At 47.9% G+C, this 24,945-nt stretch overlaps 1 long non-coding RNA gene across 1 annotated transcript in view; it reads right to left on the bottom strand.

The window, feature by feature from the left end:
- Nucleotides 1-10,661, bottom strand: part of LOC109382725 (uncharacterized) — a 45,698-nt gene extending 35,037 nt beyond the window's left edge. Inside the window, exons 1-2 of the long non-coding RNA XR_002123971.1 lie at nucleotides 10,289-10,661; nucleotides 9,693-10,020 (exon numbers count right to left, since the gene is read on the bottom strand). This is a non-coding gene — a long non-coding RNA (uncharacterized LOC109382725). The remainder of the gene's footprint in view (nucleotides 1-9,692; nucleotides 10,021-10,288) is intronic.
- Between the last annotated feature and the right edge of the window lie 14,284 nt (nucleotides 10,662-24,945).

Here is a 24,945-nt window from a genome sequence, read left to right as displayed (position 1 = left end):
TGGCATTGGCCAGCCTCAGAGGTCATGACTGATTACAGATTATTTGATGCCCCATTCAGCTATTAGCCCACTGTTCGACCTTGGGCCAGTTGCTTCATCTCTCTGAGCCTCGGTTTGTTGGCCTATAGAAGGGGCCAACGAGTGGGTAGAGCTGCATTCCTTTCCCTGGCCTACATTCTGATGTGGTGAACTCCACAATGGGCAGCAGCTCTTCAAACTGCCTGAGCAGCTTTGACCTTGGCACAATTTGGCAGTCAACCAGGCCTGAAGAAGTCTCTTTGCCAGGGCCAAACTCCCCAGAAACAGCTAAGAATTTGCCCACTGGCCCATGGAACATGTGTTTTCCCCTTCTGTCTCTCCACCCCTTAGCAATGTGAAGGTAGAACTCAAGGACAGAGGTGGTATAACCACTCGTAAACCCTGGGGCAGTCTTCCTCAGGTCCCATGCACTCTGCCAGCTCTGCAGAAGTCACCTGCCCTGCCAGGCATGTTAATTTTAAAGCAAATGGTCACAGAGAGGTACGTGTTTTGGTTCCTGACACTGACCCCCTTTCCTGCCCAGTAAGCTGGCTGTTGGGGGAAGCTCAGGGAAGCTAGCCGGCAAATGCATGCCCTGGATTTCCTCAGCTGTGGATGTAGGTCTGGAAGCATTGTTTTTAGGCCAGGAGCAGCCTGAATGCATTTGCAGAGGCGCAGGGAGACCCATGGCTCGGTGAATCAAGCTGGGACACTGCCCGCTCCATTTCCTATTGGCCAGAGTCCACGATGGCTGGGCAGCAAGTGCCAGAGCCAGCGGCTACCTCACTTCCCCCTCCCAACCCCAGGAGGGTCAGTGGAGCTGGGTCTGGGCGGCACTGCCTGGAAGATCCCTCAACAGATACAGACAAGTGGAACCAGGGCGATCAGAGAAACAAGGCCTGGAGGTCCTACCCAGCCAGTCAAGCGCAATCCTGCACAGGACATCTTCTTGTACATTTTACGCATCTTCAGCATAATACAGGAGTTACAGGGGAAGCATGCAACAGGACTATCCTTTTAAAGCCAGCACCCTCACTCAAACACCTGCCATTGGTCTCCATCACCATAAGACATGGAACCACCTTAACCTGGCATTTAAGGCCCCCTCCCATCAGGCAGGACAGATAACCCTGTGCTTCCCCAGACAGACTCCATGGTGCTACACCACCACCTGCTCACCTGTCCCCAGCATCCACCCTCTGCTTTGCTCACACTTTCCCTCCTTCCTGGAATGCCTTTCCCCCTAGCCTCTGCTTGACAAATTCCTTACTCATCTCTCCAGGCTCCTGTCAAGTGCCTCCAACCTCCCCCATCAAAACCCGTCTTTCCCACCTCTGCCTTCTCAGGACATGCCAGCCACTCTAATTAGCTACAGGTAGTTACATAACACGTTCCCCTGACCGGCCGAGTCCATTGAAACATCTTGTTTCCCTCATCCTCCACACCACCCTGCCTGACAGCCTCTCAGTGAAGGCTTGGTTCAAGGTGTCCACAGCAGAAATCTGCATGAAGACCAACGCTGAGGGAAAACGCTTCCTTCCGTAAGATTCACAAAGGAGCATCTGCAATGGGCAGGACCCAGGAGGGTCTGAGTTTTCGTGGCCTTTCTCATGCTGATCTATTACAGGGCTGGCTGTGTTCAGGAAACCCAAACAAGTGCCATGTATGGACCACGTATCTCGTCTACCAAACTCCTTACATCTTATATATCTACACCCAGTTATGCACTCAGCTCGCCTCGGAGATAAATCTTATGAGATGGTCCCTCTCTCTCTCCTGCTCATCATGCGATCAATATTTCTAAGTGCAGTTTGCTTAACCCAGGCCCCAAGAGAGATACTCCTGATAAACAGCCCAGAGCTCCCTTCCTCAGCGGGAGAGGGTGAAGGCCAGGACTGCGGTCCAGGTCTCACTGTTCCATCTGTATGAAAGCGGACGTCAGAGATGAAACCAAGCGGGCTCTGCTCCCCCAGAGGCCTAGAATGGTGTGTCGAGGAGCCTAGCACCGTGCCTGCACATTGCCAGTGCTCTACAAACATTTGTGGAAGGAAGAGAAAGGAGGGATGGCAGAAGCATTGGGATTAACAGTGGCTGAAGGAACTGTGCAGCCCAAGGATGGGGAGGAGGTTCAACCTACTTCTAGAAACTTCCTCAGAAAGAGATTTGTAGACCCACTTTGACAATCCAGTCCCGTGATGAGTTACCCTATAACATGCTACCCAGAGCTAAAGGGCTGCTCCTGAGACAACTCATGCTATGGTGGAGGGCCTGGAAGCTGAGATCTGCCCCACAGAGCTTAAGAGCACCTATCTGCACCTGTCTGTACGAGCTGCCAAAGCAGTGGGGGCACAGAAAGTGGCAGCTCCTTAGGGCTGCTCTCCACCCTTGGAAAACCCTGCTGTCAGTTTCCAGGTCCCATGGGCTCTCACAGAGTGAATGCCTGACACCTGTGTGGGTTTTAGGACCAGCACGGAAGCCAGCGTGGCTAGAAGGGGAGGAGCAAGGTGGTAGGAAAGGTGGTCAGACCCAGGGCCAGATTGTGCAGGGCCCTGGAAGCCTTCAAAATGTCACTGACCATTGCTCTCAGGGGTAGAGGGAGCACTGGAGAGCTCTGAGCAGAGGAGTGTTGGATCCCTTACGAGGTTCCCTCCAGGTGCCCGCTGGAAAACAGAGTGTAGAGGACAGAGAGGAGGTAGAAAGGGCAGTTATGAGAGAGATGAGGGTGGCCTGGGTGGCCTGGTGGTGGGTGGAGGTACAGAGAATGGTCAGCATGGAGTGGGGGGGGGCATATTGTGACTATCTGGGAGCAGGAAGCAGCATTCCCAGTTTTTGTGACAATCAGTGGTTCTCAAATTTCAGAGATGAGAATCACTGGGAACAGTGTTAGAAATACAGACTCCAGGCCCCTAACCTGGAGGTTCTGATTCAACAGGTATACAGTAAGGCCCAGGAATCTGTCTTTTAGTAAGTTCACGGGATGCTTTCATAGAAGTAGTCCTCAGATTACACTTGGAAAAACACTACGATGGCCTAATCCTTGAACTTGACAGCCAGGGAAACCAGTAGGGGGCCAGGGTGGGGTGTCAGCTTGCCCCTAGGCACCTAGGTGAGACGAGAGAGAAGGTGGCAGAGCTGACAAGCAGGGCCCCTGGCTCCCAGCCTGGGCTCTGTCCACCAGCTTCCTTTGTCCATTGAAACGGCCAAATTCTCCAGGCTTTTAAGGGACCCTTAAAAGGGCAGTTGGTGACATCCCAGGTCTACGGTAACAAGAGCCATGTATGGACACACTGCAGCTATCTTTTGTCCACTACTGTAGCCCCAAGGCCCAGCAGTGCCTAGAACAGAGCTGGTGATCTGTATATTTGTTGACAACCAATGTCCGTCAAAGGAAGATTGATGGGAATGGCTCTCAGTGAAAAGGCAGGACCAGAGGAAGGCATACCCCTGATGGAGATGGCTCCACACCTGGACAGGTGGACAGAACAGCACTCAGACTCCACGGGAGCAGGTCTGGGGACAACTAGTCCTCATGTAGCAGCAGTATCAGCATCTATGGGGAATTTCCGGACCAACGCAATGTTGATCTTGTCGATAAAACCAACTGAGGAAGGTCTCAACATTCGCCTTTAGAAACCAAGTGTATTTTTCCAATCCTGCATCCCATATAGAAGACACAGGGTGTGGGCTTCCATTTCCACCTTCAGGACTTAACACGGCAGCGCTGGGCTCACTTTTTTAGAATTATTCAATCAATCCCTCTCAGCAAGTTAACAAAAGCTGTATGCATCCATAAATCATTTTAAGTTTGTGCATTATGCTCTCAAAGCACATTCACTTTATTTAAAAACAGAAGTAATTGCTGATACTGATCATGAAAAGATGATTGTCGTTATCATCCATCTTCCTATATTAAAAGGAATAAAAACTCTTTATGGGGGGGGTCACATCAAGGCCAATATGAACTTGAATGGGTTTTCTGTGACAGAATGAAGAGGGCACTGTTCAGGATCCCAGGCTATATTAGTATATATAGGCTGAAAACCTAGGATGACTGGAAAAGGAGAGGCACTGGGCATTCCCGATTGGCTCTTCTGCGTCGGGGTGCTAAATGAGGTACACACAGCAGCTCATCACAGATTATTAAGAAACCGAACCGACTGGGAATACATCGTTCATCCCAAACACTGCCATCTGACCTTGTGATTAAAGTTTCAATAATGCTCGTCCACAGAAGCATTTAGCCTTGCAAATACCAAGACACACCACTCTTAGTCCAGCAGGAGGACGTGCGAAGGTGGAGGCTTTTAACCCCATGTCAACTGCCATCTCCACTTGTCATAAGCCACACAGGAAGACAGGATGAAAACATGCTTAAATTCTATGATTCTTGATGGTGGGAATGGACAGTAAATAATTTCTCCCTGCCGTGTCCAAATAGCTGTTCACAGCAATCACAAATCCGAAGCCATGATTTCACTGCCTTCTTGCCTTTACCTCCCTCCCATGCCTCTGGATGGCTACTTTTGCATTTTCTCCCATCCATCTGTGCTGGAAATCTGGCCCAGAGCTGAAGCTACTGGGCAGCGGCTCTCTCAAGATTTGGGGGCAAAACTGTACAGACTCTATGGGTCTCAGTGGGGACATGTGAAGTTATTTCTGATTCACCAAAGCAAAAAACTGTGCTGGCTGCTAGGGTGTTTTGGTATTTTTAGAGATGAGAGATGAATCACAATTGATTTTTTTCCAACTCATCCTCTCTGCCTTTTCCTGTTAATCGCCTATCACGAAACTTGAAGCTCTTGGCATATAAGCAATTTAGTAAACCAAGACAGGTGGAGGGAGGGTCCTGTTTGTTAAGATATCACTCAAGTGTCATGGCCAAGGCCAACATCTGGGCTGGGGGGATTTGAAACTGCCGGCCAGGAGAACCAGCTTGAGTATCATTATGAGAAGGTAAGGACGGGAGGTTTCAGTGACGTCCTAGGACTCTCTGTAAATTGTGTGTTGCAAACAGAATCTTGGAATGTTCTGTCCTGGGTATGGATGACACTCGTCCAGATGTGTAGGCCTCTCGGCAAAGAACAGCAGCAGCTGTACCAATGTGGGTGGACTTCCAAAGGCCACACGACATGTCTGATAGGACAGCATCTCTTGTTCAGTGGCTTGAAAAGTTCTTTAAAGCCTACAGTTCCTCCTAAGTCCTGGAAATTCTTAAGAGCTGTAGGTGAACATTGAAGCTCTTGAATGTGTTTCCTCCAACTTCCTTCTCTAGTTTGTTATTTTGAGGAGGACTGATCCCTGTGTGGCATCCTGGAGGAGCTGTCATGCTCTTTTCAAAAGCTTCTGTTACATAACTTGTATTCTGTGGCCCTTTTCGAGATGTGCAGGTTAGCAAGGCCTTCTAGAACGTTCCACATGTCAGCTTGTGATCACCTCCCAAGAGACACAGGACCTAAAGGAGTTATTTTAGCTTCCCCAAAGCACTACCAACACTCACCCTTTTTGGGTAACAGTTGACTTACTTCTGAATATTTTTATAATCTAATACATTTGACATAGAGGGAAAAGAAATCCCAGAGGATTCAAAAGTCTGTTGATAGCCAGATCTGTACGTTACCCACGTCAAACCCTCTGTATGCTTTCTCGGTGCCATGGTGTTACTTAGAAATGTGGGATGAAGGACACACTACAGCAGCAGTAGAAACAAGGTGTGCGTGGAGTGATTAAAACCCTAGGAGAGTGCATTTGAAAGCATGCTTGGTTCTCCCATTCAGTAACTGTGGGAGTTTGAGCAACACACTTCTGTTCTCGGAGCCCAGGTTCTCCATCTAGAACACGGGGTTAATAGTCTCTACTTGGCCGTCACAAGGACAAAATGTTTAAGGAGTAGAGGCTCCTTTCTCCCACCATTTCCTCTCTGCCTTCCTTATCTGACAATGACTGCAGCTTCGCTAGGACACCTCACCCCAGACAACAGAATACTTAAGTGTTACAAGGAAGAAGCCTGCACAGAGAGCCCAGCAAAAATGCCACTGCCAAATCTACGAACTTCTCACTGTTTCTCAGCTTCAGCTGAGTTCATGTCTCTAATTAAAGTACTTTCCGTTTTCAAAACAACTGCAAACAGTAATTACATACTTCCCCTCTTTACCTTCCAGGAACAGCCTGAGACGGAGGCAAAACCCACCAAGTCCCCAGACCTGGAGCTCTACAGCTAGAATGTCAAGTTCCTTCTACCCCATTGACCCACATTACATAATGGCTCCTGCGGCTTCTGCCACACAAACCCTAGAGGGTCACAGCTCATCCTAGCCCTCTCAGACGTGTGCTGAGCCTCCACGGTGCAAGGCACTTCCCCTGATGAGGAAGCTGGCATAATCACCTTTAAGATGGAAGCTCTTAAAGATGGAAGCTCTCATCACGCACTCAGAGTCCCCACATAGGGTCATAAGTAGCATCTTTTATAATGACCTGTTCCTTACTGTTTATATAGCTGTCTAATTGGAAATGTTATGTAACCTTAGAGTACGGAGCATTCTGGATCTATTAATAACCAGCTGCATCCAAAGTCTGAGGACTCTTCGAGCTCAGAGTGAAACAGGATCGCCTGGTACTAATTTACACATGTGCACGTAGACACAGACACCCGTGCAAACATACACACTCGTTGCATATATGTAATTGAGACCTAGAGAATGGGAATAACCTGTCCTAGGTCACAAAGCCAATTAACAACAGAGTCAGGAATAACTCCCAGGTTTCCTGGCCTCTGGCAGATGTCATCTTCTTCTACATCCTCCATAGGTGCCTGCGTACACCCTTAACATTGCATAAATGCCACAGCACTAAATCTGGGTTCTCACAGTGCTGGGCACGTAAGTTCCCATCAAAAGGGTTTATTAGACTTCCGAATTAGAAATGGGATGCCAACAAGGGCTCTGTCTTGCTGTTGCTACTCATTTGGCATACCCCTCTTGTTCTCCCAAAAGAAATCTAAGGTGCCCAAAACATATTTTAACATGAGGCCATTATATGTATGGTATGGAAGAGCTTCGCTTTTGAGATCTTCCAGAAAAGAAGTGAGTTTAAGACAAAGCAATCTTGAAAAGGGAGAATTCATTCTTGATTGCACATTTTCATGCTGGGGCAGGGGGTAGAATAAATGGGAGAGAACTGATGAATTCCAAACTAGCTATCAGGAGTGGGAGTAATATTTTACTGTGCAATCCGGCTTTGGGCATCAGTAGTATGATACTACTATACTACATACCACATAATACATACTACAGTAGTATGGCCTCAAAACCGTCCTTTTGTAATAGCATTATCATTTTCAAAAGTAACTTAATGAAGATTGTTTCTCTGCACTCATTTTTATTCAAAGCCTCACCAGTTCGTCATGAGCAGTTGAAACACACAAGGAGAGTAATGCGCCCACACAAGATGCATTCCTTGCCATTCGCAGACCCTATGAGCTTGTCAAAAATGAAAGCTTTGCTCTGGTTTTGTGAATTTCAAACAGTCACCAAACCAGGGAGCTTAGTTTCTGGGGAAAAAAACGAGGCATGCCCATTTCCTTTGGGATTCAATAACACTTTAAAAGGCTCATTAATCCACATCTTTAAAAGACCTATGACAACCCCATTAAGGACCCATACATAGGTCAAGTTGATGAATTTAGCTGAAATCAACAGGCAAAGACTAAGACAGGGTCTAAACATCCTCGTGGCCCACCTTTCTTGTCACAGTCCCTCTGTCTGTGCTTAGCCAGGTGTCACCTATCACTAATATAACCAGCAAACAACAGAGTGCGGAAAGTCTAAAAATCACTTTATTTACATGCCCTAATTGTTCAAGATGAGAGGGTTTTACCTATCCAACGATGATGGGTTCTTTCTGTAAGAGACAGGCAGGCTCTGCAGCTTGTGGCTTTGTAGCCAGCTGGACATCTGGCTGATGTGTTGAATTTCATCAGTTCTTAGGGGCAGTGTCATCTCTCCAAATGAAATGCCTCACCTATCCCATAACCCCAATCTGGCACTATGGGGCGTTTTATAGCCACAATAATTTCATAGATAATCCACCAAAGCACTGCTTAGACTGTACCTCCTTTGGGTGGAACCTGAGTCTCGCACCTCCTTCCCCATCACATCCTCTTCTTGGAAATCAACAACCTATTCAGTGCAGAGCTCTTAGTGCAAATGTATGTGTCTGATCAGCTCGCACACCCCAGGCCTATAACCCACGCTTCTCCGACTCGTAGAATTGTTTACTTGGAAGGGATCTGAGAGCACATGCAGGCTGACCACTCCTTTTACGAACAGGGAAACTGAGGTCTCTTCTTGCTAAGGGGCTTTCCCTGCTCTGACACCAACACTGTACAAGTTATGCAGACAACCAAGCCCAACGCTTGGTGACTCAACCGATTAGACACGCCGCTCAGACCAGGACCAAATGACTCCGTGTGGCTTCCCCCTTCAGGACCGACCTAAATCCACTTAGCAAACAGTTAAAAGCCACAAACCAGAGAGCTGGAGGGCAAACAGAAGGACTCATGTCTACACTGACATACCTTCTCCTTTGCTTCTGGGCTGTGTGAGGAACTGCTGACATGGAGGGTTGGCAAATGCGAACCAAGAGAAAATTTCCGACAGGGTCGGCTTCTGCCCAGTGGCCATCAGGGATCAGCCCCTGTGCCTGTTAAGTAACCATCTCCAAGCCTTCCACAACCAGGGGCAGGTAGCCTGGGCACGTCCTCCCCCATAGAGAGGCTGAGGATGTGGTTCTGAGGCTGAGCATGTGCTGGGCACACAGCATGGACGGGGCACACGGGAGGACCTAATCGCCACCCTTCCCTTCCCTTCCCTTCCCTTCCCTTCCGAGGCCTGGGAGAAACAGGATCCCAGAAGAGACAGCACCCAGAGGAACATATTATCCTTCCACACGAACAGAAGTAGCTTCACACTCACAGTCCACTTTAGGGGTCAGCAGACGCTCGAGGGAGGGGTGGACAAAACACAGATGCTACCAGCCATTTATTTCATCTCGGCAGATACTCATCACACAAGTATTTTCACACACATGCAATAACTCCTGAAGGAAGCAGAAGAAATGGGACAGGTGTGTGTTACCAAGGAATCAGGTGGGTAAAAAAGTAGAAGGACTACCCTGTGTTCCAATCCTGTTCTCCCACTTCCTGACCTCATGACCTTGATTAAGTCATTAACCAACCTCTCTGGGCCTCAGTTTCCAAATCTGAGCCATGGAAGGAAGGAAACCTACTTCCTCGAGTGGTTTTGAGGCACGCTAGCCAGCACAGCCTGGATCCTCATTACAGGGTTCCTATATATGAGTCGTTCCCACCACCCCAATACACACACGCAAATGAGTCTGGACCCAGGATGCATAGATCCTCATCCAGACCAAACAGGTCTCCTGCCTGCGTGTCAAGCCTGCATCTGCTTCTCCCATGGCGGAGGAAAGCATCGGGTCTAGAAGGTGCCCAAGCAGTTCAGCCTCCCTCTAGGCAGGGTTTGGGGAACAGAGGAATAGAGGGGTTCAGCGCGAAACCCTGAGGCTTCCAGGCTCTGGGTGGGGGCCAGGGAGGGGGCTCGGAGGCAGTCTCCCCGCGCCAGAGAAGGGGCTTTGTTCCCGAGGCAGAGGGCCCGGCTTACCGAGCAGCGCATCCGGAGGCGGGCGGGGGGCGCGCGGGGCACGCAGCAGAGCCACAGCCGGGCCCGGGCCGGGGGCACTGGAGCCGGAGGAAGGCGAGCAGGAGGACGATGAGAGAGAGGAGGCAGCGGCCAGCTCCTGCCTCATTCTCCCAGGCAGCGCCGACCCGCTGGCCACCGCCGGCTGGGGCTGGCCGCGGGGCGCAGGACCCCGTTCGCACTGCTCATGTCCCTGTCAGCGGGCTGCTGGCGAGGTGTGCGCGCAGCCGAGTCGTCTCCGGGCGGCGCCCCGGGGCTCCCCATGCCCCGCGCGGGGGCTCGGCGGGAGGACCTCGGGGAGGCAGCGCCGAGGGAAAGAGAGAAAGAGAGAGAGTGAGAGCACGCAGGGCTGCGCCCCGTGGGGGCCGGGGGCGCCCGGCGACCAGCAGGACCCCACCCACCGTGCCGCTGCGCCCTGCGCTGCGCGCCCAGCGGGGCGCCGAGCCCCAGAAACTTTAGCACATGTCCTGTCCGGCGACCGTGGTGGCAGGAGCTGCCCCACTCGTGGCGCGCCCCCTGTTCCCGCCCCGCCCCGGACCTGGCCACAGAGCGCAGCTTACCAGCCACCACCGAGACTGAGGCGGTGGGGTGCTCGCCCGGCCTCTCGCAGAGCAGAGCGCACCAGCAGGGAAGGAGGAAGGGGCTGGCTGCGTCTGGGTCCCTGCAAGGGAGGGGCACCCCAGCGGCGGCGAACGGCGAGGGCGAAGGTTAAGGCATCCTGGGAGGGGGCTGCATGCCCGCCGGGGGCTGCAGGCCCGGAGGGAGGAGGATCCCTGCGTCCCACAGCGCCGCTGCTGACGCCCCGCGCGCGGGCTTCCCCGGCCCGGGTCTGCGGAGCCAGCCCCGTTACCTAGCGACTCGCTCCGGGGAGCCCACGCTGACGCGCGCGACGAGCGGGGCTGCGGCAGCCGAGGGGAGGGGAGGGGAGGGGGAGCCTCTGAGTGGGGAGGGCAGGCGGCTGCGCCCGGAGCTCCTCCCTCTACCTCCTTCCCGGCGCTGGGGAGGGGACCCGGGGACGATGTGGCCTCAGCCTGGCCCTGGAGGATGGGGCGTCCTAGCTGGGCGAGGACGGATATGGCGAGGCACGAAGGTGCTTCTTCCCTTCTCCCTGGGATGCAGCAGCAGGTGGTGGCGACGTGGCCCGTGGAGGCCAGGCACCCACAGGCACGGAGATGGGCCCGGCCGGGGCGGGAGTGGGGGGGAGGTGGCTGTGGGCGCGTGGGTGTGTGTGACACGCTCCCACCCACGTGGCACGCATGGGGACCTGAGGACACAGGTGAAGGAGGAGCCGCCTCCTTCCTCTGGTCTCCCTCCCTCCGTCCTGGACATTTTGCTCCTGCGCTGACTGCCTCTGCATCATGGAAGCACAGGTCTCCCAGCTGCCTGCTCTGAGCGCCTCCTGCCTTCCTGAGAACAGCAGGAAGACCTGGGCGTTTGGGGGCAGCTGTGTGGTGACCAAACCAGTCCCCTTGGCGGCGCCTACCCACCTCAGCCCCTGTGTCCAGTTGCCCACCTTGGGGCCAGAGGAGAGCCTTCCTGTGTCTGTATTTGGGCCTCTAAGACTAGAATTGAAATCCGGCCCCTTCCAATTGCCTACAGCACGTGCAGTGTCCCCTAAGTTACTTAACATCTTCAGTAAAGTGGAGTATTTGTCCCCAAAGCTCAAAGCTAAGTACTAGCACGTAACGTGCTCCATGAACATGAACATATATTTGCTGTGCGGCGGGCAGCCTGTCTCCTGATCTTCTGGGACGTCACCAAAACACACCCCAACGCCCAGGATAGTGGGGCAAGGGTCATGAGCCAGGTAGGGACCACTGTTTTCACCTGTGAGTGAAGTAACTTGCCCAAGCACACTGGGTGCCTCAAAGCAGACCTGGGTCCAGCACTAGGCCTCCTGGTTCCCGGGCTCCCACCCCCCACGACTGCCCCCTCTACGACAGCTGAGTTCAAGGGTCACACGTCCCCACTCCTCCCACTCCTGCGACCGCATGGGAACCACCTGCCACCTCGCCCACAGGACCAAGCCCACACCCCTTCCTCACCCTGCCCGTCTCTCCTCCTCTCTGGTATGAATGTGGGGGAGAAAGAGGCAGAAGACAGACCCTGTAGAGAAGGAGAAGGATCATGCCTTCCCTAGAGCACCCCACATTCTTGGTGGGTCTCAGCAGGACAGATCCCGTCCACGAGGGGCTTTGGGAAGTATCAGGGCCCACGTGGGTTTTGTTGGCTGGTGACAGGACAGATTCTCCAATTATTATTAATTTACAATTTTTTCTTTCTGTAATACATCATCTATACATCACATGAAATGGATGTAACTTTGCTAACAGTTGTCACCCCAATAAACTTTCATTTTAAAAACAATGGAAATGAAAAAAAAAAAGAAAGTTAAAAAAAAATTTTTTTTTGAGATACCAGTAACTTCTGCTAAAAAATTCTGCAAACCCATCCAAACAGAAATCTGTGTCTTAAGAAATCGAGGCCCAAAGACAATACTCTTCTGGGAAAAAACACTTTGCATCCCAGCCCATGTACACCAGTTGGGACATTTCCCAGTGAAATTGAGAGCAATACCTGAGTTTCCCAGCCCATTTTTATGGGCACCGGCAGGCAGGCAGCTCGGCCACAAAATCTCCAGAAGGACTGTTTCCTGGTGCTATATTGGCAGCCGGCTCTTTCTGCAGCTCAGACTTCCCAATATCCAGGTGTAACGGAACATTTAATTTGATCCAGGAACCCAGTGCTTATAATAAACACAACCTCAGAGCTCGTATTCCATGTCCAACCAGAATCTGGGCCCCACTATTCCAGGAAACAAAGCAGCCTGTGGGGGAATGTGATTTGATGGCACAAGCTTCTCATTCACGGGTCTCAGAGATTGGAAAAATGTTGGCTTGTGTCATAGCCAAAGCCAGCACGTTCATCTTTTAGCGTGCGTGTATGTGGCGGGGTGAGAAGACAGCAGGTACATTGCATTGTCATCCCTCATACTTTTCTCAGTAGAGGTGGGGTGTGCCCCAGTACATTGGGATCAAGGAAACCCATAAATCAGCAGGGCCACGTCTTTCCAGGGTGTTCATCTGCAGTGCAGTGGAGGAACACCGCCCCCCGCAAATTTGCAAGGAGCATCCACTGTAGTCAGGCACAGCGCTGGGTGCTAGGGATGCAGGGATGAATTAGATAAGCCCTCTGTCCTCTAGGTCCTCCTAGGGGCATTTATGGAAGCTTAATCCATGCCAGGTACTAAGGGTTGTATGCAAGAGCTCATTTTAACCACCCCTCCCCACCCCAAGCTTGTAAGGTAGGGCCATTATCCCTTCTTAGAGGGAAGCTCACAGAGGTATTCCCCAAATTCTCAGAGATAGTAAATGATAGACCCGGTAGTTGCCGCCTGGTCTCCCTGACACCAAAGCCCACATTCTTAACCGTTACTCCATCTGTCTGCCAGGATAAAGGAAAATGGAGGTGATAATAATACAGAAAGCACCTACCTGATGTTTAGGGTTACAAAGGAAACATGTGTAAAATCACCGGGCTAGCTCCTGGAACAGAGTAACCTCTCAATATAAGACAGCTGTTATCATTACCAGACCTTCGATTCAGTTTTGAATTGATAAGCTCTATCTTATAAGGATTACCAAGTACTAGTCTAGGAGGCACAGGTGACAGTGACCACTTCTGTCTGCAGGAGCTGCAGCTGGCTACCTGGAGGAGGCGCCGTTGGAGTTGGTCTCCAGGTATGAGCAGGTGTTGGGTGGGTGGAGGGGGCAGAAGCAGAAACAGGCTCATCAGGAAAACTGTGGCGACAGGCACAGCTCTGAACAGTGGCTCATGTGGGCAGGAGCTAAGAGACAGAAAAGCAAGAGACGGGTGGAACTGGGGGAAGCCACAGCCTCTAGGAGTGCTGGCTGCCCCCCTGAAGGTGCAGGCAAGCCCATCACTGAGCCAGGCCTATGGAGAGGTGAGTGGGGACAGACAGTGGGGCCAGGAGTTGGAGGAGAGGACCCAGCCTCCAGGCAGCCACCTGGGTAAAGATTTGCAGGTTGTGCTTGACTAGGGCCAGTGGAGTCATGATCCCTACCTACATCAGCACTTTGCAAGGCTGCTATGGAGGACGCTGTGTATGGGCGAGGGCTTAGCGACCTGTAATGTGCATTGCTAAGCATGACTAGTTCACCCACCCTCAGGTGGTTGTTTTTTTTTTCACAATTCATTCATTCATTTGTGCATTTATTCATTTATAAATGTTTATTGAGCACTTACTATGTGCCCAGCACCCTGTTGGCTCAATGCATTCAGCAGTGAACATGCCTCCGCCCCGGTTGTCACGTTACTCACAGTCTATAACAGAGAGATACCAGTCAGCAAGACATTGTGACAAGACCCAGGATCAGTGCTGTGATGCCCACAGCCTGCATGGTTTGCACAAAAGAGGGCCCCTTCCCTGGATTTTGGGGGCTGAGGAAGGCTTCCTGATGGAGACATTTTCCAAGATGAGTGGGAGTCAGCCAAGTGGAAGGAAACAGGTTGGGGGAAAGGGGAGAATGTTCCATGTGCAGAGATAGCACTTGCAAAGCCCTGGAGGTGAATTGTGGGGAACTTCAAATACTAAAAACAAATAGCCCATGAGAAAAGTCAAACCTAGTTGTAATTTTTAGAGAACAACTCTGTGTAGTTCAGCCATGTAAGTGTATGATGTGGAGGAGGGCGAAGTGGGGTCCAGGAAGGAGGAAGGAAGGAATTCCCTAGAAATGGTTCACAAAATGTTGGAAGCATACTTCCTTTTTAAAAATCAGCAGCTCTACTTGTTAATGACTTTTCAGTTTTTTACAATGCTTTGCAGTTTTTGAAGGCTTTCACATCCCTTTTTTCACTGGCTTTCTTCACATACGTGGGAGGATGGTGGGGGTGACCCCTTAGCCTCAAAGCTGATCCCTGGTAGACCCCACAACTTGAAACTGGGCCATTGCCCTGCGTGGTCCAGTCCTGATAATTCTTAATAATTTTATTTGGCTCTTTATGGTTCGCCAAGCATGTCCACCTGCCTGAGTCCAGTTCACCTGACTGTGTTGGCATCTCCACCTTCAAAGAGAGAAAACACCAGCCCAAGCAGCGGTGGCATCTGCCTGGCAGAGCCCTCTGGTCAGCAAGGGGCCTGGAGGGGCACTCACTCAGCTCGCCCAGACAGGCTGCTGCCTCTGGAACGGACAGCAGTTTGAACCATTTGCATCGGTGCTAACAGGATGGCCTGGGCCTGTGTGGAGGTAACATACAGGACAAGTAAAATGAAGTCAAGAGGACTCAAACAACTGCTTTGGCATAGGAAAGGCAGTTTTAAGGTCTGAAATCTTCCTCTGCAGCACCCATATTCAAGTGGCCATCAAAATAAAACAGTCTAGCCGCCCACTCTCAGTAGGAGGTGACAGCCTTGGAATCAGGACAACCGAGGACAGACGAGGTAAGTGGACAAAGGAAAATAGATAACTTGGAAAGAGGGTATCATCAACTTCAAATAACCCCCTCAGATTATAGGAGAGCGTTTGATTAGCTCCACGTGTGGCCCCAAAAGGTTGAACTAGGTCACCAGGGAGACAATTGCTGTTTTCAGGACGAGGACAAGTAATAGCAATGATTGACGAACTATAGCTCATGGGCCGAATCAGGCCCACTGACAACTTTTGTAAACAGAGCTTTATAGGAGCACGGCCTGCCCACTCATTTATGCATTGTCTATGATGAGTTCATGCTACAAAAGCAGACTTGAGTATTTACTACAGAGACTGTATGGCCCACTAAACCTAAAGTATTTTGTAGCTGGCCCTTCACAAAACAGTTGGTCAGCCCCTGAATTAGAGCAACTCAAATATCAAACAGGCTGCCTTGTCAGATAGTAGGTTCCCCATCACTTGTGGTATTCAAGCAAAAGCAGTGATGCTGCAAAGTGCCGAATGACCTTTAAGGTCCCTTTGAGATCGTTAAGAGCTCAGCAGTTAATGACAATTATTCAAATTTCTTCACTACCTGCCAGTCACTATAATCACAACTATTGATAAATAATCCATCTACAGAGCAGCCTTATAGAACCTCAGGGCTATAGTTTTTCAGCACTGAACCTGAAGTCCATCAAAGAGAACAGTGGCTTCCTCCACCTGTTTAATGTAAGATAGATGACCTACGAATTCAGGCAATCTTAATGGTGAACATCTGCTGAAAATCTTTTTACACCCAAGCCTCTCCCACTGGGAAAGACTCACTCCTGTGTAAGCTCATTGATGAGTGACCGTGAGGATCCTTTCTAGGCCACTAATATGCCCACAGGGCTCCCATGTTACTGTGCATTTAAGAGGATTACCTATGGTAGAAGTGAATTTAGCTTCATTAGGCTTCTCTTGGGGTCTCCAGGGACGTCATTTAGCAAAGTCGGTGCCAGACCTTGAACTGGGCAGAGCACCTGCCCTTGAAGAGCTGGTCACCTAGGCCCCAGATAACCTGGCCAGGACGCCATGAGTGTCTGGAGATCCCCAAGGCAGGGAGAGCCTTATGCCACCAGGTGCATTTACCCAGCAAAGCAACATTCCTACGCAGCGCAATCAACAGAAATTGGCTTTCCTTCCACGTGGGATCGCAAAGGGAAGCAAAACGGCCTCTTGAAAGAAAAAAAAAAAGTCTATGGCCGTTTCACTATCTTTTTCTCTGCCAGATTGCATACAAACAGGTTCAATGTCCCCTTTGCACACTGTCTTGTAAACACTGTGATGGAAACAAAAGAAAATGTCCTCGTGCAGTAATCCACAGCCTGCGTGCACAAGCAAAGGTTTTCCAACCCGAAAAGGAGAAGGTCCCCTTATGAACAGCGTCGGCAAAGGCTAAATTGATTAAATACTATTCCTAGTGTCTGCAGGCAGAAGGACCGCTTCTCGAATCCTAAGTGGCCTGGTCCAGTTCATGCCACGGTGAACCCCAGGGACTGATTTTCCTAACACCATCATTGCTTTGAGTTTTTATTCCTTTCCCCCATAAAAGTAAAAAGACAGCAGCAACCATGCCATTTCACATTTTTTCGTTTCCTATTGTTCTGGATGCTGCTTTTGTTTTCAGGTGACAGTTAGATAATCAAGGTATGTGGTGGCAGGCTGCCACTGGCAGGATTCCCCAGCTGAGAGACGGACACCCCTAATCGCTCTTCTCCTGAGAAGTGTTCAGATATTATTCAGGCCCTGACGCATCCATTCTCAGACACTTCATCATGCTCAAAACCTATTTGAGCAAAAGTTGTGCTGGCTCTCCACTAGGGGAAATCTTAGTGTTGCTCTGTGTTTACGGAGAATTTTAAAAAGACCACAGAGAATGCAGGGGACTCCCACCTGGCCGTAAACAAGGAGCGCCGTTTAAAAGCCTTCACACGCTCCCTGCCTTCACAGGGGTCCACAAAGCCAGGTCCACCCGTCTCCTCTTCCTGTCTATTGTCTGTGACCCAGACTGTCAAATATCAGGACTGAGGCCTCCTGTCCAGCCTCACCTGTCTTCCGGGCCACAGAGCTCATGACCCTGAACTTGATTTTCACTGTCTCCCTCAGCTATAGCTTTCACGGTGTTGAAATTCTACATGAGAGTTGATTCTTGTGTGTGTGTGTGTGTGTGTGTGTGTGTGTGTGTGTGTGTGTGTGTGTTTACAACAACTTACAATGCAGGGGGTGAGGTCATAATAGCCTGCTTAATTACAAATAAAATGATTCCTAGATATTTTATTGATAATTACCTGGTGTCAGCATGCTTGGTTTCAGCTTCCAAGGTAAAATTGGAAAGTATCGTTCCGTTAATCGCTCCGTGGACATTCAAGCACACATTACCTTCTTCCAAGGATTAATATTAATGTAGTAATTTACTTCTGCTGGGGAGATCATCCCATAAAATAGACATTTCCATAAAATTATTAAAAATATAAAGTTGGGTCGAGGTCACTCATTCTTTCTTAGTCCCAACTATTCATAACGTTAATTGCTCTAAAAGCTGACAAATATTCTCCAATGACAGGAAAGCCATGGTAATTAAGCAGTAACATGCCACAGAGCTGATCTATGACCAGAGACCGTTTCTCGAACCCGCCCCCCCCTTCACACACACTCAGTAAACCACGTCCTCTGCTAATGCTGAACAAACCATCACATGGTCACCTCAACCTCAGTCATGGGTAAGGAAGGGGTCTCTCAACTACAAAGGAGGAACGGGGTTCCCCACCTTGTCTTTCCAATCAAGGTCCTTGTGAAGACTTTTACTTGTATTTATTCCAACAAATCAGCCAGAGGCAAATTTGGCCTGTTTCAGATTCTCTACAAAGCCAAGCTCAGTTAGAGATAACTGGTTTTCTCACATTACATGAATAAATGGAAAAAGAGGGAGGGGTTTTGGCTGAGTTATGAAAAGGTAATATCTCATAAAATGTGTGGTTATGAAATTGCTAGGGTGATTACGTTAAGGAAACTTACAATATGAATAATCAGGATATACAGTTCTCTGCTGCCGTTTCTAAACCACCGTTGCCAGCATGTAAATGGATCTGTGTTCTGTGCCAGGCACTTTCGCATACAATATTTCAACCTAAAATTCACAGAAACATCACAAGTCCATAGCATTACCCCCATCTTACAGATAAAGAAACAATCGTCCCAAAAACCCAAGGTGATTTTTAATCTTTAAAAATCTAAACTTAGTTGATGAATTGTTCAAATTGTTAGAAGTCATTACTTTAATGGAAACAGTAAAGCATATTCATATCTGATCAGCCAAAGGCGATAGCTAATAAAATGCATGCATTCGGTCACACCAAGGAACATAAAGGTGGAACTTTCAAGGAATAACTTCTCCCTTTTCAGAGTAACAAAACAAGCAGTGCCTGAAAGACTTACCTCCTTGCCTTCTACACAGCAAGTATTTTTAACTATACGGCAAGTATTTTAAATTACCATTTAAACCACCATCCTTTTAAACTACCTTCTACACAGCAAGTATTTACACTACCATTTTCTCACTCAAAACACTTAGTCACTGCACCTACTTTTGAACAAAGGAAAAATGTTCTTCCATCTCTTATCTTTTTTTTTTTCTAAACCACTGAGGTTTAAGTATCCGCAACTTTGTTAAAACATCATTGCAATCCATTACGTGTTCAGAGGTCATTGAATATACAAGTCCAGAGGGTACCTCTCTGTCAGCTTCCAGTCCACTTCAGTCTTCTTCAATCCTTTCAAAGATCACTCAATAACTGCATTTCATAGCAGTTATTATGTGAACACAGCACGTCCTGATACTGGCTTAAGCAGACTCAAAACGGTAGACAAAACTGTAATCAGTAAAAATGAAAATGCGTTCATGGTTTCTCCACTTCCCAATCAAATTGTTGCCATTTTGGAAGTGGATGGCATCCTCTATGTGTGTGTGTAAGAATGTGTATGTGCTTAATCAAATGGCTGGAGAAATTATGAAGGAGGAGAGATGCAAATGATAGCACAGAAAGCGGCAGGCAGCAACGGGTTTTTCGTGATGACTTTGAGTTCAGACTCCTCCAGGGAAGACAGGACAAAAAGAAAGAAAGCACAAATCCAGCAGAATCCGACCAACGAAGTTAAAATCTGTTGGATCAGCCAAGCTTTTCTGGCAGAGCAGTCCAGAATATATGTTTACCCTGTTCATTTTAAGCATTACAACGGAACAGTGACTAATATCCAGAGGTTATAATCTGTATTGGGGTTATTTACAATGGAGGAGTGATCAAACAAAATGCAAACTTATTATTTTTTTTAGAGTAACTTGGGGAAACGCTGCCTTGAAAAACTAGCACAATTGTTCCCTTCTCCCCCCCTGACATGAGATAAATGAATGACTATGTATCACACATCTCACTTCAGTACTGGACCCAGGAATTTCTTTGGTGCATTGTCAGGGGAAGTACGCAGAGTTAGGGCCAACCCAAGGAACTGAGGGGCTTAAGGCACCTGGAGGTTTGTTTTTGTCTATTTTTTGTGCCCTTATTCTGAAGATAACTTTCTGGGAGCGATTCATGGGGCTCTATTGATTCTTCCACTAAATGGCCAACAGGAAGAGCTTGTAAAAATGTCTTGAGGGTTATTTATGCATGGTCGATGGTTGTGGTTGGGGCGGCAACAGTGGCTACTGAACACCTACCACTAGCCATGCAGAATGCTGGCTGTCTACCTCTCGTTTTATTTACCCTCTAGCAAACCTGACAGGTGGTTCATGTATTACCGTCCCTTCCAGAGAAGAAAGACAAGGATCAGATCAGAGATAGTAAGAACATGCCGAAAGCCACTGCATGAGTCATCCATTGCTGTGTAACGAATGACCACAATCCTCAGTGACTTACAACACGTGTTCATTACTTAACAGTTATGGCGGGTCAGAAATACGGTCTTGGTTTAGCCGAGAACTCTGGTCTCTCACAAAGCTGCCGTCAATGGGTCAGCCAGGGCTGGGGTCTCATTTGAAGGCTAACTGGGAAAGTATCCGCTCCAGGCTTTTTCTCACATTGTTGTTGGTAGAACTTAGCTCCTTGAGGGAGGCTGGGCTGCAGACCACACTACCTAGCCGCCTATTAACCAGAGGCCCCCCTCACTTCCTGGCCACATGGGCCTCTCCGATACTGCAGCTTGCTTCATCAACATGTGCAGGTGGAGATGGCAATAGAGTCTGCTGGAAAGATGGAAACCACTGTCTTATGTAACTTAATCATGGAAGTGATATCTCATTACGTCTACTGTATTCTGTGGGTTAAAAGCGAGTCACTACTGATTTATACACCTGAAACTAATATAAAATACTATTAAATGTCAAACATAATTGGAAAAAAAAAGGCACAGGTACTGCCCACCCTCAAGAAGAGGAGATTATTTAAGAGGATTATTCAGCCCCAGGAGGGCAGGGTTACTGGGGACATCTCTGAGTCTACCTGCCACACCCACCAATCCAGTTCCAGTTCCCTCGCTGGCATCCAGTCTCAAAGCTTTTTCTCCTGTTGCTTCCTTCTCCTCACCAGATCTTTATTATCTTTGGAGACTGTGCTGCAGCCACACTTTCCTCCAAGAAACCATGGTTAGAAACTCCAGCCTCCCTTTTCCTCTCTCACCCCGATGAATTCCTCTAGCATTGACAGCAGCAGACATGGTAACTGTGAACTAGTTCTGCTGGGAACCATTTTGTGTGTGTGTGTGTGTGTGTGTATAAGTTGTTTGATGGACCTCAAAGCACAGTTTCAGGGGGCTCCTATCCTTAAACCAGGCACCATGCAACCCCAGGGTTTTTCAAAGCTTCTGCAGGGCTGACATTTTGGGGGCGACAGGGAAAGAAGAGATATGAAGCCAAGGTACCGCCCCGCCCCTCCAGCAAACATCCATCCTTTTTAAATTTATGTTGGATTTCATTTGAAGAAAGATTTCACACTAAATAGATATTTGGAAGCCATTTTTCAGAGAAGGAAAGTTACAAATGATCGTTAGGTTCCCCAGATAGTCCACCACTTGTGATACTATTTCTTTGGGAAAATACATGAAAAAATCCAAATTTGACCCGATGCACAGAGGAGGATCCTCAAGAGTTGCTAAGACGGGAGGAGGGACGGGCCGGGTAACATATTGAGTAGTTTTATCTACATAAGAGAAAGCGTTTCTTTACGTGCCTTCTAGGATCCACGCAAGGATGTCCTCCTCGTTACCATGGCACCAGCTTTACTTTATGCACTCAGACTTCCTCACCTGAATGACAGAGACAGGCTCCCACCTGGCTTCCTTGCCTCCAGCCTATCCTCCACCCTGTAGGCTGAGTGAGTCCCTAAACTGTGAAAGTAACCGTGACATTCCCCTACTTAACCCCTTCAGTGACATCTCCCTGCACATGGACAGCAGTCATTCATGGATGTCTAGTATCTTTTGAATAGCCTGTCTACACTTCGATAGTTTCCACACGTGATTCCTGCCTTCTTGTGGCTGAATGACAGACAACATCAACAGCAACATTTTCCAGGTTCCTTGCAGGTAGGATGCAGGCATGCCACCTGGGTCTTCCAATCAGATCCCCCTGTGAGAATTGGATAAGGCGGGGGTCATTGGATAAGACCAATCAGAGCCCAGGGGATGGTCTTTGTCAGGCACAACATTGGAGGAATCTGATTCCTCTGGGGCAGCTTCTGGTATCCAGTCAGAGATTGGTTGATGCCAAGTGGTGGGTATCCACAGCCATGGCATTCTGGTGTGCTCCGTATTAGTCATGGCTGCAGTTTCCAACCACACGATTTCTCAACCCTGTGAGCTAACAAATGGGTAGAATCTTTAATTTGTCAATTAGAATCCTGACCAATACAAGGCCTTTGAAATCCCAGCCCTGAAAACTTTCTTCAGCCTCCTTCTTGGCACTTCCCCGACACCCTCCAAGCTCTTATCTGACTACATTAAAACATATTTGGAGTCCACCAAATACTTCTTTATGTCTCAGACACATGATAGTCCCTGTGTCTGAGACATTCTTACCTTCCTCTTCTTTACTTGGGTTACTCCCATTCAGTTTTCAATTTCTAGCATAGGTGTCACTTTCCCTGAAAATTCCTTCCTGACTTCAACTCTGCATTAAAGAGTTGACCCTAGCTTCAATATTGCACAACATAATCGATTGCATTTTCATAAGCTATTAATTCATCTGCATTTACCTCTAGATTATGAGCAAAGAACATATTTACGTTGTTTATTCTTTGCAGTGGACCGCTACTGCTCTGCCTGCCCATAACTGCATTTTCTCTTATTCTGAAAAATATTCTATCTAATTCAGTTTAGTTAGAATGGAGCTGCTATCTCCTTGCTGATTCCAGCCTCCCTGGTCCAGGTGGTTAGTAGGATGGAAACCTGACACAAGGTCAGCCAATCAGAGCCCTTTATTGGGATTTTGAACACGAAAGGAGAAAAGTGGTATTCAGATCCATCCAAGTTCCAAAGCTTGAGATGTGGGTCTGGGGATTTTAGGAGCCATGCCCCTGGTATTATTTATTTATTACATAACAAAATACTACAAACCTAGTGGCTTAAAACAACACACATTTATTATCTCACAGTCCCTATGGGTCAGGAGACTGGGCACAAGTTTGCTGGATCTCATCTGAAAGCTCTAGTTGAGGTGCCTGTTGGTGCCCCAGTCTCATCTTGAGGTTCAAATAGGGAAGGATATCCCCCCAAGTTAGCATGGTTGTTGGCTGAACTCAGGTCCTGTAGCCCATAGAACTGAGAGTCCTAGTTTGTTAGCTGATGTTGGTCAGAGGCCACCTTCAGTTCCTACCTTAGCCAGAAATAAGAAATATGCTATCAAAAAAGATGTTATATTCTTACATAATGTGATCACAGAAGTGACACTCCATCATCTTTGTCATATTCTGCTGGTTAGAAGCAAGTCACAGGTCCTGCCCACATTCAAGGTAAGAATAATACACAAGGTCTTGAGTGTTAGGCGGTTCATATAATTGAGGGTCATCTTGACTCTGACTACCACATACCTTCTGAGTAGAAAAACTCATTTTGGAATTAAAGCAGAAAGAATAAAGAAAGAAGATTTGAGGGGTTTACAGGACCTCATTCTAATTGTACCTTAGTCCCAGCTATAATCCCGCAAGCTACCTTACCATTATCACACTTACTTCATGATCCGGGGTGTTTTGTGTCTGTTTCAACCAAAAAAGATTCTAACTAATATACCATTGTATATTTAGTGCCTGGAACAGTACATGGAATAGGAGACATGACACTTAATAATATTTTGTTGAATCACATTGAGAACCCTGCGACTTGTTCAAGTATTTTGGCAATTTTCAGTCACCCAATCGTAGAATGTTAGCGTTTAGAGCTCTCTTGTTCAGCTTGCTCATTTTATGTTCTGAAGAAATGGAGGTTGAGAGAGAACAAGTGAATAATCTGTGACTTATCATACAACTAGACATCTAGTGATAGAGCCAAAACAGGGTTCTAAATCCCCACTCTGAGTCTGGCCCTCTTAGGATAAGGAGGACCAACCAGACCCTGGGTGAGATGATGGGTAATTCAGAACCATGGACAGTAGCTTACATGGGCTGGCTCTCTGTGATTTAGCCTTGACTGGCCATTGGTTTCCTGAATCCATGAATTAAAGATTGAAATAAAAATGCCTGGTGTACCAAGTAAGAACTTAGCTGAATGAAATTATTAGTGTTGATGTGATTATATATATATATATATATATATACATATATATATATATGAATCACATAGCATATCTCTCTTATGGCTATGGGTATATAATTTTCTTTAATGCTAGTCAGACAAGGAATTTAGATTAGTTGCTATTTTTTAACAGAGTTTCAGTAATCTTGATAATCAACTTGTTTCAGACAGAAATCAGCATTCTTGCAGTTCAACAATCTAAAAATATGCTCTAGGAAAAATTATTTTAAAGCCTTATGCAGAATTCATGTTTCTTTTTTTGCTGAATAATGTTCTTTGTTTCTGCAGAGTCATGTGCATTCCCCACTGGTTTGGTTCACACAGTCAAAACAGTTGCAATGTTTTGCTTGCTCTTTTTAATACTTGAAGGGTGTCAGCATGCATTTTGGCATAAATGAAAATGGCTCGCAAGGGGTTTTCTTTACAATATTTGAAAAAGGTAAACTCTCAAATTTCCTAGTTGTAGAAAATTGAACATAAATACTTTCAACTGAAAAATATTGCCTGCCTTAAGCATCTCTTATTCTGTGGCTTTAAGGCACATTGAGTGGAAAAGTGCTTTGTAAATTTTAAGGCACTATGCAAGTGCTTGTTGTCTTTGTTACAAAGAATATTATTGTGGTGGAATTTCTTATTAAGAGATGTAGGGGGAATAGATATCTTTTCTATTTGACACACGCACACAAAAGGTAGCTGCAAAGAGGGTAAAAAATTTGGACATCAGTACAAGAAGGTGGGAGAGACTTGTAGAACTCACTTGGGGTGGGGGTGGGACTCACACTCAAGTTAGCAGTGGTTGGGTCCATCTCCCCCCAGCGGATGTTGAACTCCTTAAAGTCAAGAACTGTGCTTTGCATCTTACTGTCAGCCTCTTCTCTGTACCAAGTACCAGACTCTCTACAAATGTTCCTTGCTTTGCAATGAATGCCTTTCTAAGCCAAGTCACCCAAAGCTAACAGTTATGTGTA

Source organism: Hipposideros armiger, unplaced genomic scaffold (genome assembly GCF_001890085.2).
Source record: "Hipposideros armiger isolate ML-2016 unplaced genomic scaffold, ASM189008v1 scaffold_69, whole genome shotgun sequence".
Taxonomy (NCBI): Eukaryota; Metazoa; Chordata; class Mammalia; order Chiroptera; family Hipposideridae; genus Hipposideros; species Hipposideros armiger.
The sequence above is the reverse complement of the archived record's forward strand: the minus strand, read 5'-3'. Positions and strand labels throughout refer to the sequence as shown.